Source organism: Sinohyriopsis cumingii, chromosome 7 (assembly GCF_028554795.1).
Source record: "Sinohyriopsis cumingii isolate HCF-2022 chromosome 7, ASM2855479v2, whole genome shotgun sequence".
In the NCBI taxonomy this organism is placed as follows: Eukaryota; Metazoa; Mollusca; class Bivalvia; order Unionida; family Unionidae; genus Sinohyriopsis; species Sinohyriopsis cumingii.
The window spans coordinates 59,332,926-59,349,550 of NC_142967.1; the positions used below are offsets into that span (position 1 = coordinate 59,332,926).

Below are 16,625 nucleotides of genomic sequence, written 5' to 3' on the forward strand. Positions count from 1 at the left end.
CCAATCCCCAACTCCTGCTAGACCTCTTCCTCATCGGGTCAACGATGCCTAGGTCACTGCAGATCCAAGAGGAAGTTCTCTAAACCTCCTTTCGTTCCTATTGCAGGAAAGGGGGAGGGCACAGCCCTAGCAAATTAACCCCTCTCCTGTCGTACATCCCCTTCAAGCACATCCCAGTAGGTGCCTGCCCAGGCCTCTTAGGGGATCGGTCAAGCATCACGGGCGATGGGCGGATCTTCTCCACTGTAAACAAAGGTTATCATCTACAGTTCAGGAACAACCCCCACTATCAAGGACCCCCTATCCAATCTGGTGGAACTGAAGGAAGAGGTGCACATCCTTTTGCAGAAAGGGCAGTCAAGAGGGTCTTGAATAATCAGTCTCCTTCCTTCTACTCCCAAAGTTTCCTGGTCACATAGAAAAGTGGGAAATTTCCATAATCAAACTCTACCCGCTCATCAAGTTTCTGTCGAAGGAAACCTTCAAGATAGCGACAACTTCCTCAATCCAGAACACTCTTTATCCGTTTGATTGGGTCATCTCCATCAACCTTTAGGATGCCTATTTGCACATCCACTTCTTTTCTCCACACTGCAAATTTCTTGTTTTTGCCCAGACCAGGAAGTTTTTTTAATTCTGGCTTCTACTGTTCAGAATCTCTTCTGCACACAGTCTTCACCCAGATCATGGAAGTAGTTGCAGGCTAACTCCGAATACACGGAACATCGATTCTCCAGTATTTTGATGACTGTCTGGTCCAGTGTTCGAGTTCAGCCCCTTCTGCAGGATCTGTTCCTGTCTTGGTCCACCATAACTCAATTGGGTCATTTACCCAACCTTGTGAAGTTGGAACTTGTTCCATCACTAGACTCTGTTTATGTGAGGATGAACTTCCTCACAACTTAAACTTGGTCTGGGTTCCTCTTGCTCAAGTAGATGGAATCCTGGCTGATCCAAAGATGCTACAAGCAAACTGTGTTCTGTTCGCCTTTATCTTCCCTCTTCGGAATCTTAAATGCCACTGCCAATTTGGTTTCCATAGGACATCTCCACCTTCTTCCCCTACATTTTCTCCTTCTTGCAGGTTGGAAGCCTTACAGAGATTCTCTATCAACCTCGATACACCTCGGACCAGTTTCTCACCATCATTTGCTTGGTGGATGAATCAAGACAAGTTCCTGATGCACTCACCAGATTCCCACTCCTATCTGTTCACTGATGCATCAGATTCTGGTTTGGGGGGCTCAGCTTCAGGGGATAATTCTCTATGGTTCTTGGACTTGGGCAGAATTGTCCCCCCACAACAACAACCTAGAAATGAAAGCAGTATTTCTAGCACTACAAAGTGCATCATCATAATAATGGGCCGATGTGTCATGGTCTCCTCAGAAAACATATCCGTTGTAACAAGTCTACTGTAACAAGTCTACACCAAGGAGACACACATGCTCCTTACTGCATGGAGGTTAGGAACCTCATCATCTGGGCAGCCTCAGAGAACGTCACAATCCGAGTTCGCCACATTCTGGGCAAGATAAATGTATTAGCATAGAGTCTATCCAAAACAGACAGAATTGTCCTCACAGATTGGTCTCTTCACCACTCAGTACAGGGTCCCTGTTTTCCCTCTGGGAAAGACCTCCAGTGGACCAATTTGCGACCAAGCTCAACAACAAACTTATCTTTTATTTGTCTCCTGTCCTGGATCAGAGAGCACAGGCAGTCAATACTTTCAGCTTCCAGTGGGATAACCTAATCAAATATGCCTTCTCACCTTGTGACTTCTACCACAAGTTCTTCAATGAGTCTGAACTTCCTCTGCTCAGGTCATTCTCATCATGCCTTTGTGGCCCCAGCAATCATGGTCCATCAATCTCCTAGACCTGTTGATCGATTGACCCAGGTCCCTACCTCATAAGAGGGATCTGTCATTACACAAGAGACCCCTCCTCCACAACCCAAACATTCTCCACCTTCATGCCTGGCTCATCATTAGCATTCTCTCTACCAGAACAGGTTTTTGGGCCAAGTTGTCAGTTGTATCATTCAGGCCATAAGGATACTTCCAAGGTCTATTATGCCTGGTGGAGAATCTTCTGCATTTGGTGCAGTAGGAACATGTTGATCCTCCCTGCCCCTCTTAACTTCATCACTGATTTCCTTTTGTTCCTTTTTAAGACCAAAAGATGTTCATTATCCACTCTCAAGGCAATCGAGCTTCCATCACCTTGACACTCTTGTCAAATATTTTGGGTTCCAGAGACCTTTCTTACACACAGATGAGATCTTGTTTCTTATGGTCATTAAACAACCCATTGTTAACTGCTAAGTGAAGCTTCCTTTTGAAACCTCACACAACTGTGTTCCTACTTACTTGAGATTCATGCCTTGTCTATTGACACTGGTCATCTCTGATTTTTAGGTAGATTGTGCACAGCAACAGTGGGATGCACCCTTCTCTTAGCGAGGTAGAATATTATCACAGCAGGTTGCTCCTTCCCATTTGGGAGGCAGAGCACTGCAACACATATTTTCGTTTTTCTCTGGGGCCCCTTGTTACAAAAACAATATCTGGCTCAGAGAGACATCAACCTTCTATAGATGGACCTCTCCCTCTATGGTGAGTGCAAATCAGTTTCTCTATTTTTGATCAGTTTGAATAGAGCATCAGCCTACCCAAATATTCATATCAAACGGACAGTGAGTTTCGGGTACAAAAATAGGTTGGCTACGCAATAGCGGCAGGTAAGTATTGCATAAATGAAATTAAAAAAACATATAATTATTATTAGAATCAACATCTCTATTCCATGTAGCCTGAGATGAAGAAAATCAAGCTGGGGTGGGAAAATCTGGAGCCACTAGCTTTTCATGACAATCCTTCATGAAGTTTTCATATCAACAGTTTACCTTTACTAAAAATGATTTCTCTGATTTCATATTACCCATGCGGTGGGGACAAGCCATTCATCAACTGTTGATCCTGGCATGATGTAATGCAACAATGTGTGTTGTTTCTTTGCTTAAAGAATGAGACTAATTAATAATATAAAAGATTTTGTACAATTTAATGAGAATAATTTATTATATTGAAGATTCTGTAGTAGTCTTTAAGGTTCTCAAGAATGTTATTTTTCATAAAGATCATGACAAATGCTTTCACTAAATTTTTTGAAAATCTCTGAGCATGCAAAGCATTTGAATATAAAAATTGCTCTTAAAAAATGGATCCAGTCATGTGTAAAACAACCAGTGCTGAAAGCTGCACTTTGCACAAGTGTTACATGTGCATGTTAAATGCAACAAAATTTCAGAAATCACATGCTCTTCTTAAGCATACATTAAACCGAAGGGGAAAACATTTAAAAAAGTAAACATTCAAGCCCAGTAATTTAAAAAAAACTCAGAGCACAATTTATGTGAGATAGACATGGATATGATCCAAAGAGGCATGCACACTGGGGATGTTGTGAGGCAATGTTGTATGATGGCATGAGCTGTTTGACACCATAGACTTTGTTTCCCAGCAACTTGTGAGAGCTGACTAACCATGAGATGAAACTCCACATGCCATGGTGGTTACTCAAGATAGTGACAACATGCTTATGTAATTATTTCCTACCAGCTACTGTTATGCCACAGAACACTCCTGGTATTCACAAAAAATTTCATTAGTCTCACTCATTGTGGAATACTATTTGATGACCATGGATGTCGGGCACGCAGACCTTATTTTGTGAAAATGTAACAACTTAATGTCATCACTACCAGTGTCTCCAGTGGCAGGCAGAACTGGCAGTAGGTGATATTTCACTCTCCAGATGTCTGTATATATTAAGGATTAATGGCATGTTAGCACAATAATGGCTATGTCATAATATCTCTGCAATGTTGTTCTCCTTTTGGCGTCGAGATGGATCGAGTGTATATACTATGTATAGTCAAAAGTAATTTGGACAGGATTAAAGATGTTAACTGATTATGGCTGGATTATTTCTGTGTTTAAAAGTTTGTCAAGATGTCTAAGTGTGCCGATGTCAAAACACCAAAATCAAAGCAACCAAAAATCCAGGGATTGTTGGAAATGAGAATTTCAGTGGTTGCAATCAAGTTTAAATGGACATGTATTCTAACTTCTTCCTATCAAACTGATTTTAATGTATGTTACATTGGCAAGCATGACATCACACAAATTGCAGAATTCTAATCCCATAAAAGCATACTAACCACAACAACAAATATGTCATCACTGAAATCCATGTTTGCAGAATCTGCATCAAATGTAGATAAATTTAGATGTGCTGAGACAATGCTTGCCAACTTTATAGCTGAATATAATTTCCCATGAGTGACCATCTGCTGAATGTGATCAGCTATCATGATTTTTAAGCAAAAAATGTGTTTCACACTACCACGAATGACCACGTCACAGAGACTTGTATCAATACTACTGACCTTGATATAATCCTTTGTAAACATCAATGTAAACCATACTAAATTACATGTCACTAGCTGCTATTGTGATCTATAAGAACTGGGATGAATGGGGTCTATGTCTTCTACTAATATGATCCAGCAATAATCTAAGAAATGCTAAAATTGTTTGTGGTAGATATAAGAAGAACATGAATGGCAACAAGTTCCTCTAAAAGGACTGACTTGCTGAGATGATGTGCCTTTTTTAATATTAGAAAAAATGTATATTTGTTCAATAGTTGTAACTTTTGTCCATGCTAAAAATCGTGTTGATGAAAAGCCTCTTCTGAGATCAAAACACATGCCCAACTTTTGTAAATTTCCTGATCTGTGATGTATCTGGGAGTAACAGACACCACCATGTCTACAGATAGATTATGAACATAATGCTGATGCACGCAATGAGGCAGATCATTTCCATGAAGGTTCACTGATTGTGTGGAAAGGAAAAACCCATGTTCAATGCACATCCATCATTCCAACCCACAGTAATTTAAATACTACTTTTCACTGGACTGAAATCCTTGCCCAGTATTTATTCTTTTCATAGAGCATGACATTGTAGTAACAAAATAGAACCAATCATACAGTTTGTCTGATAGTTTCTCATGCATGTGTCTCCCAGGGATGGCCCTACATCAGTTTTTAAGGGAAGCATAATTGATAAAGTTAAACTTAATTCATTTTTGAAAGGCTGCATGTTTAACTATGGCATTTGGATATCCTCTGTATAAAAATTTAAATATAGCATATTTTGCTCTAAACCTAATATTAAGAAATACTTTGCCAATAAAGTTTTCTTGGTAACCCCCTAAATTTTCAAATGGTCTGCTGTATTTTTTTAAAAACGTTTGCATTGATTTATATAGGAAATAGGGCCACTGATCCATCATAGGTAAAAAATTTTAGGTATGGTGATCCGTCATCATAATTCTTGGCTAGTTATCACAAACCTGTCCTATTGAACATTTATGAGCCAATCTATACAAATATACCAAATAAATCAGCAAAAAATTTCAGGATTTGGAACTTACCCTTATCAGGAATGGAATAAAATCCTATAGTAAAGATCATGAAACTATTTCAATCCATGCAAAAGAGATGTATGACTATTGTGGCTGCAAACCATGGTCACACAATATTATTCATATCTGCATAGCTCTCACAAGCTATCCACAATGAATAAATCTTTGTGCCAATGAAATAAGAACGACATGCATAAGTTTCATTACATAACTGTCAACTTGTATTACTAAATGAATTTTTATATTATCAAAAGAATAGTTTGCAAAGACACAAGCTGTTCTGAAAGTGGACATTTCTAATGTTCTTGCATATATTCAGATTTGAGCATGAATATTTGTGCATGGTTAGAAATATTTATTATCTAGTTTTTTTTTTAAAAATTAAATTTATCTCTAGATAATATGCATAAGTATTTGCTAAATCTTTTTTTAATTTTTTAATTATTACAAGCACTAATTACCATGCTATCTTATGTTTTGATTCACCTTTTGTTTTCACACAGTGTCAAACTTCAAGTTTGTGAGAGAATACATCTTTGACTAATGTGATGACCATAATATTTCTTCACACGTGTCAACAATGTTCCATGTGAACAAAACAATTTGTGGAAATTCAAGCAATTAAAAATTGTGAATTGAAACAACAATACATTTGGTTAATTCACTTTTTCCCCCATCATAACTCCTCATAATCTTTAAAAACTATTATGATGGGGTAAATAATCTTAACAAACATTTAGTTAGATATTGAGAATGTCAAAGCAATGTAACTCCAGGGGAAGGTAAACATCAGAGTAATGCTTGACAGATTAAAAGACCAGCTAGCTTTAAGACAACAAAGACCATGTGTAGACCAGATACAGACACTTTGAATCATCATAGAACAAAAAACACTGATTGGAATTTTCTATTATTTCAATTATATTGACTTTGAGAAAGCATGTGATATCCTGGATTGCAGCTGTCTATGGGATATACTAAGGCACTATGGGATACCAAAAAACCTGTTACATTAATCTGCATTAAATATCAGGGAACCAAGAGCTGAGTAATTCATAGAGGAGAACTATTGGATAGGTTTGACAGCAGAACCAGGGTGAGACAATATTTGTTGTCACCATTTCTATTGGCAATATACTGGATTATGAAAACCACCACAGATGGCAGGAGAAATGAGCACTTTGGGTACAAATGGATGATTTGGACTTCATAGATGAACTGGCACACAGACATAATCAAATGCAATAGAAATAAACTTGTCTAGAGTAAATAGCAGAGGTATAGAAGACCAAGGTAATGATGATATATTGCAGATCAAACACCCAAACAGACTAAAAAGAAAAGATATATATATATTAGTACAAAACTGTTCTTAGAACAGGAGGTGCAAAAGCAGATAACAAAATTAGGAGAGGAAAGGCTATAGCTGCTTTCATGAGGTTAAATAAAATTTTGAAAGCTAGAGAAAACAATATTGCAACCAAGCTATTTATATTCAACTCTAATGCCAAGGCAGTGTTGCTGTATGGTTCAAGAATATGGAGATACACAAATAGCTTGTCAGGAATAGTGCAAAATTTCACTAACAGATGCCTCAGTAAATTACATCAGCAACAAAACACTGTGGGGAAAAAAACCATTGCAAAAAAATATGAAGTTCAGATTTGTAAACAAAAAATGAAAACTGGCTAGGTCACACACTTAGGAAACTAGAAATAACAACACAAAACAATCACAGATTGAACCAGCTCTGGGCAAAAGGAAAGGAGGAAGGCAAAATAACACTTGGCATAGAGAACTTGAGCAGGAGATGAAGAGAGGGAAAACAACTAAAGCAAGTCTGAGAAGATGGTGGAAGAAAAAGTGAAATGGAGAGAAGTCATCAATGGCCTATGCTTTACATGGGGTTGAAAGGCTTATAATATAATATAATATAATATAATATAATATAATATAATATAATATAATATAATATAATATAATATAATATAATATTTGCTTTTTCCCCCATCATCAGTGCTCATAAAATCTGTACAAACTACTCTTATGGGGGAAATTATATTAACAGAGGTATTCAGTCAGTTAATGAGCATGTAATAGCAATGTGACTCCAGAGGACAAATACATCAGCAACACTGTTTGGAATGATGTACAACATCATGTCATCCATGTTCAGTGGTAGGTTTTTATTAGAACAATATCAGCATATTTGTAACAAAAACATAAATTATGATATTTGATGATGTATATTTTGGAATATTTTTCATCAAACAAAATTTGTATTCAATCAAAATACATGTATTACTCTTTTTGATTTAATGGCAAAGTAGTAATTTTACTTTAACAGTATTGTCTCCATATTGCCTAAAGAACACAATCTTGACATTTTAAACCTTTTCTGATCTATTCACGTGTTTTTATTTGCAAATAGTGGTATGACAGAATGATAAGAAATATAAAATAAAACTATTTTCAAAGTGACCTAATAAAAAAAATTCCTCTGCACATTTGCACTTCAAATTTACAATTTGGAATGGTTTATCTTCCTGGAACTTTAGTGCCATTCATTTCAACACTTGTTTAACATCTACCTTTAGCTGGTACAAAAAGTCACTATTGTCATCAGATGGTTGTAAATATTTGCACCTTGAGTGAAATGGTGCATGAAAAATGCCATTAAGAATTATAAATCCCAAGCAACACAATGTCCATCAGACACTTATTTTCACAATGTACAATTTTACTTTTGAACAGGATGGTGCAGTCAGTTGGGATGATTTTGTTTAAATTGGGCTATCTTCTCTGATAGACAAGTGTTTGAGATTACTAATCTACCTATCTCTGTTAGGTACTTTTATGCAGCATGAGTGACAGAAAGACTGAGTAGACAGATAACTGAATTAAGAATGAAACTGCAAGGTGAGCTTTTCATCAAGTACAAAATTAGGAAAGCAAAAATAACATACTCCATGAATGTTGCTTTTAGCGACTTCATTAAAGATTACATACAGAAATAAAACAGAATTCAAAAGGTGTACACATACATATCAAAGTTACTGCTATAATGGCATAGCTTCCCTATGAACACTTCGTGCAATAATTTCTAAACAATCTATGTTTTATTAGAAGTCAGTTACACTTTCAAACATCATTATACCTCTACCAAATTTCAGAACTTAAAACTATTTATTGGCTGCAGGCATTTGTTCCACGACAGTTCATTTATGAGCACCACATTTTGCTTTCCTGGTTTATAATGTCATCTGTTTCGGAGCGGTTGATCACAGCACAACTAGCGGCCATCATTTAGATGAGAAACGAATATTACTATCACAGGAAATGGCAACAATGGCAATTTTAACAATAAATAATCTTAATATGAATAAATATTTTCTCCTATATTTTTTTTATTTTTTATTAACCTTGTAATAGGTTGACCACTGGGTCAGGAAACCATCCCAAGGTCACCTTATAATCAAACATTTCTGGTTCTCAGATAATCTTGGGATAATAAACATAATCTACAGAAAAATAAAACACATGCATACACACACGCATATGGCACACACTCTAGGTGACGTGGACTTTTATGACATTACAGTATTTTGTTCCTGTTTACAATCAAGTCAGATACAAGTTACATGTTCACTATTGCAGTCCATTTTTGAAGAAATCAGTCCTCTTTTTTATTTACCTTGGCAGTGTATTTTTCAATGTTCTTATGCATTGCTACTATTTCCCTAAAAGCAAATAGAGAAGTATTTTTCATATTGAATCTGCAAGTATAAAAATAATATTTTGCCAAAATAAGCAGGAAATTATACAAACTGTCCAATTTTTCACTTCCTAAGAATGTTTCTTTTTTGGACAAATGTACAATATTTGGGCAAAAAGGTGCAAAAACGTCAATACAGTGGTACCAAAACTGTGAAGTAATACTGCAATCATAAAAAAAATGCTCAATACTTTCATTTTCACTCTTACAGAAAGTACATTTGTTGTCATTTAATATGTTAATTCTTTTCAGAAAATCATTAGTAGCGATTATTCTATGGAATAATTTAAAGTTAAGAGAGATCAACTTGGTATCCTTGGTATAGCATTTCGCCCGGCTATAAATCTCAGACCACTCCTCACTACTTATATTTTTATTAAATACTTGCATCCAAGTTTCTTGCTTCACAGTGTGTTGCCTTTTTGCTTTTTTTAAAAGATCTTTGTAAACAAACTTAGTGAATTTTGCTTTTGCAAGTCCATTATTTTATCCTCCTGCTTATCATAATTATTATGTACTAAATGTTTTTTATGGTGTCTTCCATGCTTTGGAATTTTGGATATTAAGGAGTATTTTAAAAAATCATCACTTCTAGTTTTTTGTTTTATTATTTCAAAAGGTATTAAATTACCATGATCACCTACTAGATCATTCACAATTTCAAAACTGGCTTCTGTCCAGGATTTGTATTGATAGAACATTTTAGGGGGGACAAAATTTAAAATGCTCATGGATTGCTATTCGTTAGGACTTTGTGGTTCCTCTTTCCAATTAGTTACTGCCAAATTTACATCTCTCCAAAAACTGTTTTTAACGTACTAAATTCTTCCAATTTCCTTCTCCCTAAATTCCAAATATCCTTTCTATTTCTGAGTATAGTTGAACTGACTAAGGTCTGCCATGTTCCATTTTCCTTTTCCAGTAATCTTTAATATACCTAATGAATGAAAATATGTGTATCATATTTAGTTCTCAATATTTTCTTCTCCTTAATATCTCTATTTTTCTTAAAACATCTTGGTCATAACAATGATGCACTTTTCTACCATTCTGAAAAACATGCATACTGTTGTTTCTAAAATTACAAAAATGTACCAAAATTTAAATGTCTTTTTTTTAAATAAAATATATTGATTTCAATATATTACATTGCATTTTTTTCTTTATTCAATACTGGAAAGAGGGAAAGAACAAAAAAGGAAAAGGTCATTAAATTCAACTGTAAAATTGATAATTATTTCATTAATGCCATGATGGGCTTCTGTGGCAAAAACAAAATATGAAGAAGACAGAGATAAGAAGTCACCTGACTTTATTCATTAGACAGTAAAGAACAAAAAGTTGCATCAAGGGTTTTGACCACCCTTGTTTTCATGACTCGTGATATGTCTGCCTATTCTGCGCATGGCTTTGAAAAGATGTAAAGTTTATGCATCGGGCTATGGAAATTAATTGCTTTACTTTGTACTTTTTCTGTCGGTATCTCAGCTGATGAACTAGGTCATATTAATAGCTGGTTTTACAAAATTCAACATAAGAATGACGCTAGATGCCAAGAGATATTAAACAAACTAAACCAATCTTAAACAAAATTTAGTAAAAGTTCAATATTTTATAAAAATAAGTTATTATGTTGAAGAGAAACAACAATCAATATGATGTAACGTGTTTATGTCTTGTTTATGGGGAAATAAAATACTAAAGAAGTTGGAAACAGACTATATGCTGAGGAATTCCTTGAGAATCTATTTAGAGGCACACTGACAAACTGGATAGCAGATGATACTGTAGGTTGTTGCTGTTGTGGGGTTTAACGCCACCCTTCAGCACACGATACGCTATACATGGCGGCGAGTATTAATGGTGGAGGAAGAAACTGGCAAAACCCCAGAAAGAACTACCGACCCATGAGAAGCTACTGGCAAGCTTTCTCACATACCAACATTAGCTGAATCCATGACTTGAACCCACGCAGAGGTGAGACAGCAGTGATCCGTAACGGAGAGCACTTTAGACCACTTGGGGGGGGGGGGGGGGGGCCCGATACTGTAGGTGTGGAATGTCTTCCAAAATCAGTAACATGGATTAAGATTCAGCATTGTTCTAAGGTAAACAATTCTATCATTTAAATAATGTATTTATTTGTATGATTCTAAAAGATAAATATTAAATAGGTTTTTCTTGGTTACAAGTTCAAGGTCATACAGTAGGTCTTCATGCTGCCATACAGAAATCATGTTTCATATTTAGAATAGAAATGTGGGATATTTTCGTACACTTTATGAATATCACTTTCCTTAATAAAAGGTCAATCCTTTTTTCTTGGTAAAAATTGGATTTTTGATCAAAAACAACAAAATGCGATCCAATGTTTACAGAAATCATGTATCATTGCACAGAATTACCTGATGCACAGAATAGGCTGACATGATTGTTTATGTGTCTATGTGTGTGTGTGTGTGTATATATATATATATATATATATATATATATATATATATATATATATAGTGTAAAGCTATGATGGCCCAGTTATTGAAGCATCTGCCTCGGATGCGGGAAGTCGCATGTCTGAAACCCTGACTGAGTCATAACAAAGACTTCTAAAAATGGTACACAGATACCATGCTTGATACTCAGCATTAAGAGGTTAGTGTGAGGATTGGTCAGCCTTGTGTCAGGATAATGTGACTGGGTGGGACATAATCATACATGTCTGTGGCACCTGTGCAAAATTTTCCAGGTGGACTTAAGGCAGATTTTAGACGGGTTTTTAAAGCACTTCCTGCCCAAACCATAACTGCTCATATTAAGGAAGCTTAGGTGAATTTCAAGCAGAATTCAGTGTGGAACTTTAGGTGAAATATGCAAATTAGTTGTTCTAATATTCCACTTGAATAAAAAGAATCTGACCCTAAGATTTCCGCCTGAAATCCTGTACAAAATTTTCCAGGTGGACTTTAGGCAGATTTTTTTAAGCGTTTTCTGTTTAACCATAAACTTAAAGAAGCTTTCGCAAATTTTAAGCTGACTTTATGTGGATTTCTGGCAGAATTTGTGGCAAAATATTCAGATTAGTTGTCCTAAAATTTCTGCCTGGAATAAAATTATACCCGAGAAAAACCCTGCCTGAAATAAAAATCCGCCAAAGGTTTCCATCTATAAAAATAAGGCTGCCTAAAATGTCTACATAAATATCATCCGATAAAAGATCTGCTTCAGATTTCTATTAAACTACTTAATGATTCTTGGGCACTATTGGGAATCAATGACAGTCACAATAATTTTTCAAATGGATCATAAATTTTATTTTGACAGACATTATTAAAAAAGATTTTGGTTCTTCTTGTCCTCATTTTCTTTCTTACATAAAAAACCTAATCCATTATGGCATCATTTAAGTTTTTTTCATTTCAGTGAAAGTTTGGTGAGATCTCGCTAAAATATTTGTGAAATTTCAAAAAAAATCTGGCCAAAACTTTCACAGAAATTCTGGTGAGGTTTCAAACATATTTTGGCCAAAACCTTCACTTAAGCTCTGGCAAGATCTCTAGCATTTCATTAAAAGTTTTGTGAGAGTTTACCAAAACTTTGATGAGATTTCGCTCAAATACTGATCATAATATAGTACTAAAAAGTAGTTAACTGAAGTTTCAGTAATTTTTCTGGCATTTCAAAAGGTTTCAAAGAAATAGTGGATATAAATTAAACAGGACTTTATTAACCAAGGTGATATTTCAGTGTACATAAAACAAAATTATACAGATGTTGTAATTATATGACATTCAAGGCAAGAGCTATGGGATTTAATAATAATAATAAATACTTTATTCAGAAAACGTAACTGAATTATTTACAGAACTAATCTACCTTGTGGAATTCTATCTGTTACATACAATGTATATAGTATATACAACATGATGTGAAGAATCTGTCTTGACACTAAATAATTGTTATTTTACAAATCAAAAGTACGAAGCCTGGAAAATATGCACAGGCATCTGTGAGCACATAAGCATATATAAAATATAAAAGATTATCCTGCACTGAAAAATTCAGTGAAAATGATGCAAAAGTACAGAAAAGCATTCATTTGAGACATTGATTATGAAAAGAAGAAATGCTAGGAGTCTGATTATGTCACTATTGTACTGCAGACGTCTCTTGAATTAGTCCTTGTTCCATAAGCAGCCGTGACAAACGTTTATCACACTTATTTTACACTGAATTCTAACACAATTCGAACATTTTGATAATATACAAAATAATAGCATTCACGATACTGAAGGATAATTCTACTTATGGGCCAAGAAAACTCCGCAAAAATATTACTATCTTTCATGGACATGGGTATCTGGCAACAATATCAACAATTTCCACCAGAGATCTAAACGCTGTCCCTATTTAAATTCTGAAGTTAACCAGTTTGCAGCTATATAACTTTGAAATCATCCTGGTTCAATTCCTTGCCATATTTAGCACAATAGTTGTTGTGTTTAACGCCATTTTTCATCACACGATAGGCCATACATGGCGACCAGTGTTAATGGTGGAGGAAGAAGCTCTTTATGATACAAAGAGCAAAATGCTAGTCCTGGCGTTCAGTTTTCATACATACTGATCAATTACGTTCCCACTGCCTTTGCATTCAATCTATTCTCATTGCCGCAGATTTTTCAAATGGTTCATCAAAGTCGTATCCCGCTCGAAAAGTCGGATCACCATGTTTAGCAAGCATGCTCATTCCCACCAGGTTCCGTTACGCGACGATTCATTTGACAAAACTTTTGACCTATCAGAAAGCTCTTTACAGCCATCATCCGTTAAATAATATACGGAACATATACTTATTAGAAAGCTCGTTTTGGAATGGGACTGAATAGCGCATAATCCCGCCCCCCACCCCCAAAAAAAGGAAGAAAAAAAAAAGGAGACGATATTAAAAAAAAGGGTCATAGCGAGGAAAATAAGATTCAGGTCAGGAGAAAAGCGAAATTCTTCTTTACAACGGAAAACAAGAAAACAATCTTGTTTGAGAGCAGTTAAATCCGAAAGAATTCAACAAAAATACAACAACACAAATCTGAAAAAGAAATATAACAAGGAAAGATGTGGAAAGAAGTTATTGTTCCCAAAATGAAAACAACAAAAATTACAGCTATCAGAACATGAAATATAAATGTAGCTGATAATCATTCAAACTGTACAAGAAACAAAAAATAAATTTTAGTATATCTTATTTATATATTTTATTGAAATGTGAGTGATATTACAATCACTAAATATCACTATAATTTCAGAATTTTTGGCAAACTTTCAGTGAAATTTCAATCACAAATTCTCACTGACATTTTTAGAAATGTTGGTAGTCATCAAATTTCAATCACAAAAATCTCACTGATATTTTCAGAAACTTTGCTAAAATCTCCTAAAATACTCTAAGTTTAGTGAAAAAAATGACATTGAGTGAATGTCAAAAAATTTCACTCTGATTTCGCTGAAATTTCATTCACATTATCACTAGGGCATGATTTTTGAAGAGTATATTTTACTAGGAAGTACAAAAACTTATTTTTCAGAGTAAACTTCAGATCAAGTCCAAAATCCACCTTGCACCAAATTTTCGAAGTCCAAAGTTTCATCTATGCTTGTAGTTCTTTTGATAAAGTTCAAAATTACTCCTAACATTTCTGCTAAAATCAGCCTAAGTCCAAAATCCGTCTTAAAGTAGGAAAATTAATTGGACAATCAGAACTTTTCCGCCTAAAAGTTATCCTTTAGGATGAATATTAGAAAAAAGTACACTTAGACGGATTCAGTCTGTCACCTTATCCGTTAGTCCGAGTTTCCTCTGACCCTAGTCACCCTATTTTTGATATTCGGACATTTATGTTTTGGGTGTAGGTTGCGAGAATTGTGTAGTCACGTGACTATGAACGCAAATGGCCAGATCCAGATCAAATTTCAACAACGACGTACTTGCGTCTATCTGTCAGCGGATTAAAGACATAACGAATGCTATGATCACAGTTTCTGAGAAAATGAATCATATTCATATCGATTTCATGCAGGTATATCTCGATGAAAGGTCGTTCAAGTTTGCTGGGCCGGCTAGTAAGCGGCTACCCCGAGCCGACACCAAATGGTGTCGGCGAATTCCAACTTTTCGATAGGGAATGGACTCTGACCTTACACTCCAACATAAATGTCCAAATATCAAAAATGGGGTAACATGGGTAAGAGGAAACTCGGACTACGTAGCCGTATTCCAAGTCCGCCTTTTTTTAAAAGGCGGAATACACCCTGAATCCACCTAAAATCGAGGAGGAATCTGCCTACAAATTTCGTACGGGCATGATGCCCCAGTGCTAGACATCACTATAAACTGCCACGCTGCAGACATCGCAGCGATACGACTAAAAAAAATGTTAAAGCTACGTTAAAAATCATAATCGCACACACACACACATTCTAAAATTTACCGATCGTAAGTGACGTAACGTGTGCGTTCACGTACAAAAATGAGATTTGCTATCACCAGTCCCTGGAATTTTAATATTTAAAAACTACATGCTCCAGCTCTCTAGTTAAACTCTTATACATTATTTGTTTATATAATGTTTACTGAGAGTTTAAAATAAATTTGAACAAAATTCGTGTTGCTAGCAAACACAGGCAATAAATAAAAATTCGGAGAAGTTCTGCTCGAAATGTTTAGACCGTTACCAAGAACTCCAGAACTAAATGTAAACTTCTCGGGAATTTCAATGATATTTCAAGACTCACCTGTTCCAGTTCTCTAACTAAGCTCTTGAGCATTATTTGTTTTATATACTGTTCACTATGTTTAGCCACGTGCCATCAAATAATGAGAGTTTTAGATAAATTTGAATAGAATTCGTGTTGCTACCAAACACGGGAAGTAAACAAACATAAGACCGTTACCTAGAATTCTAGGAATTAATATATACTGGTTGTCTATCCTACTTTAACATATCGGCGGTTAATATTTACGGGCTGCGAACCAGCCTAGAATAAATGTGAACTACCAATTTTTGTTTTGAATACCCCCTCTTTTTTCATGAGCACAACGAATGCAAACCACAGTATCAATAATAATTTCTTAATATCAGAACCCTCCGCCAGTTGGTGGCTGGGGCTTTCAAAACTGAACCACTTTGATTATCGCTGTTACGTCCTTGGGCATGGTCACGTGGGGGGGGGGGGGTCGGGGAATAGAAAGACAACAGAGTTTCAGCGCCGTAGCGGACAAATGCTGGTCCTATGAAAAAAGATGCAGTGAAATTTCAATGTCATTTGTCGGGTATTCTGATTTCACATGTCAAGTC

General features: G+C 35.5%; 1 protein-coding gene across 3 annotated transcripts in view; it reads right to left on the reverse strand.

Moving 5' to 3' along the window:
• Positions 1 to 16,200, reverse strand: part of LOC149795338 (uncharacterized) — a 252,889-nt gene extending 236,689 nt beyond the window's left edge. For 2 of the 3 annotated variants that reach the window (XR_016422309.1, XM_089965109.1), the window contains exon 1: positions 16,063 to 16,200. The gene's annotated coding sequence lies outside the window, so the exon portion shown is untranslated. The remainder of the gene's footprint in view (positions 1 to 16,062) is intronic. The other variant, XM_089965108.1, reaches the window with a different exon arrangement.
• Between the last annotated feature and the right edge of the window lie 425 nt (positions 16,201 to 16,625).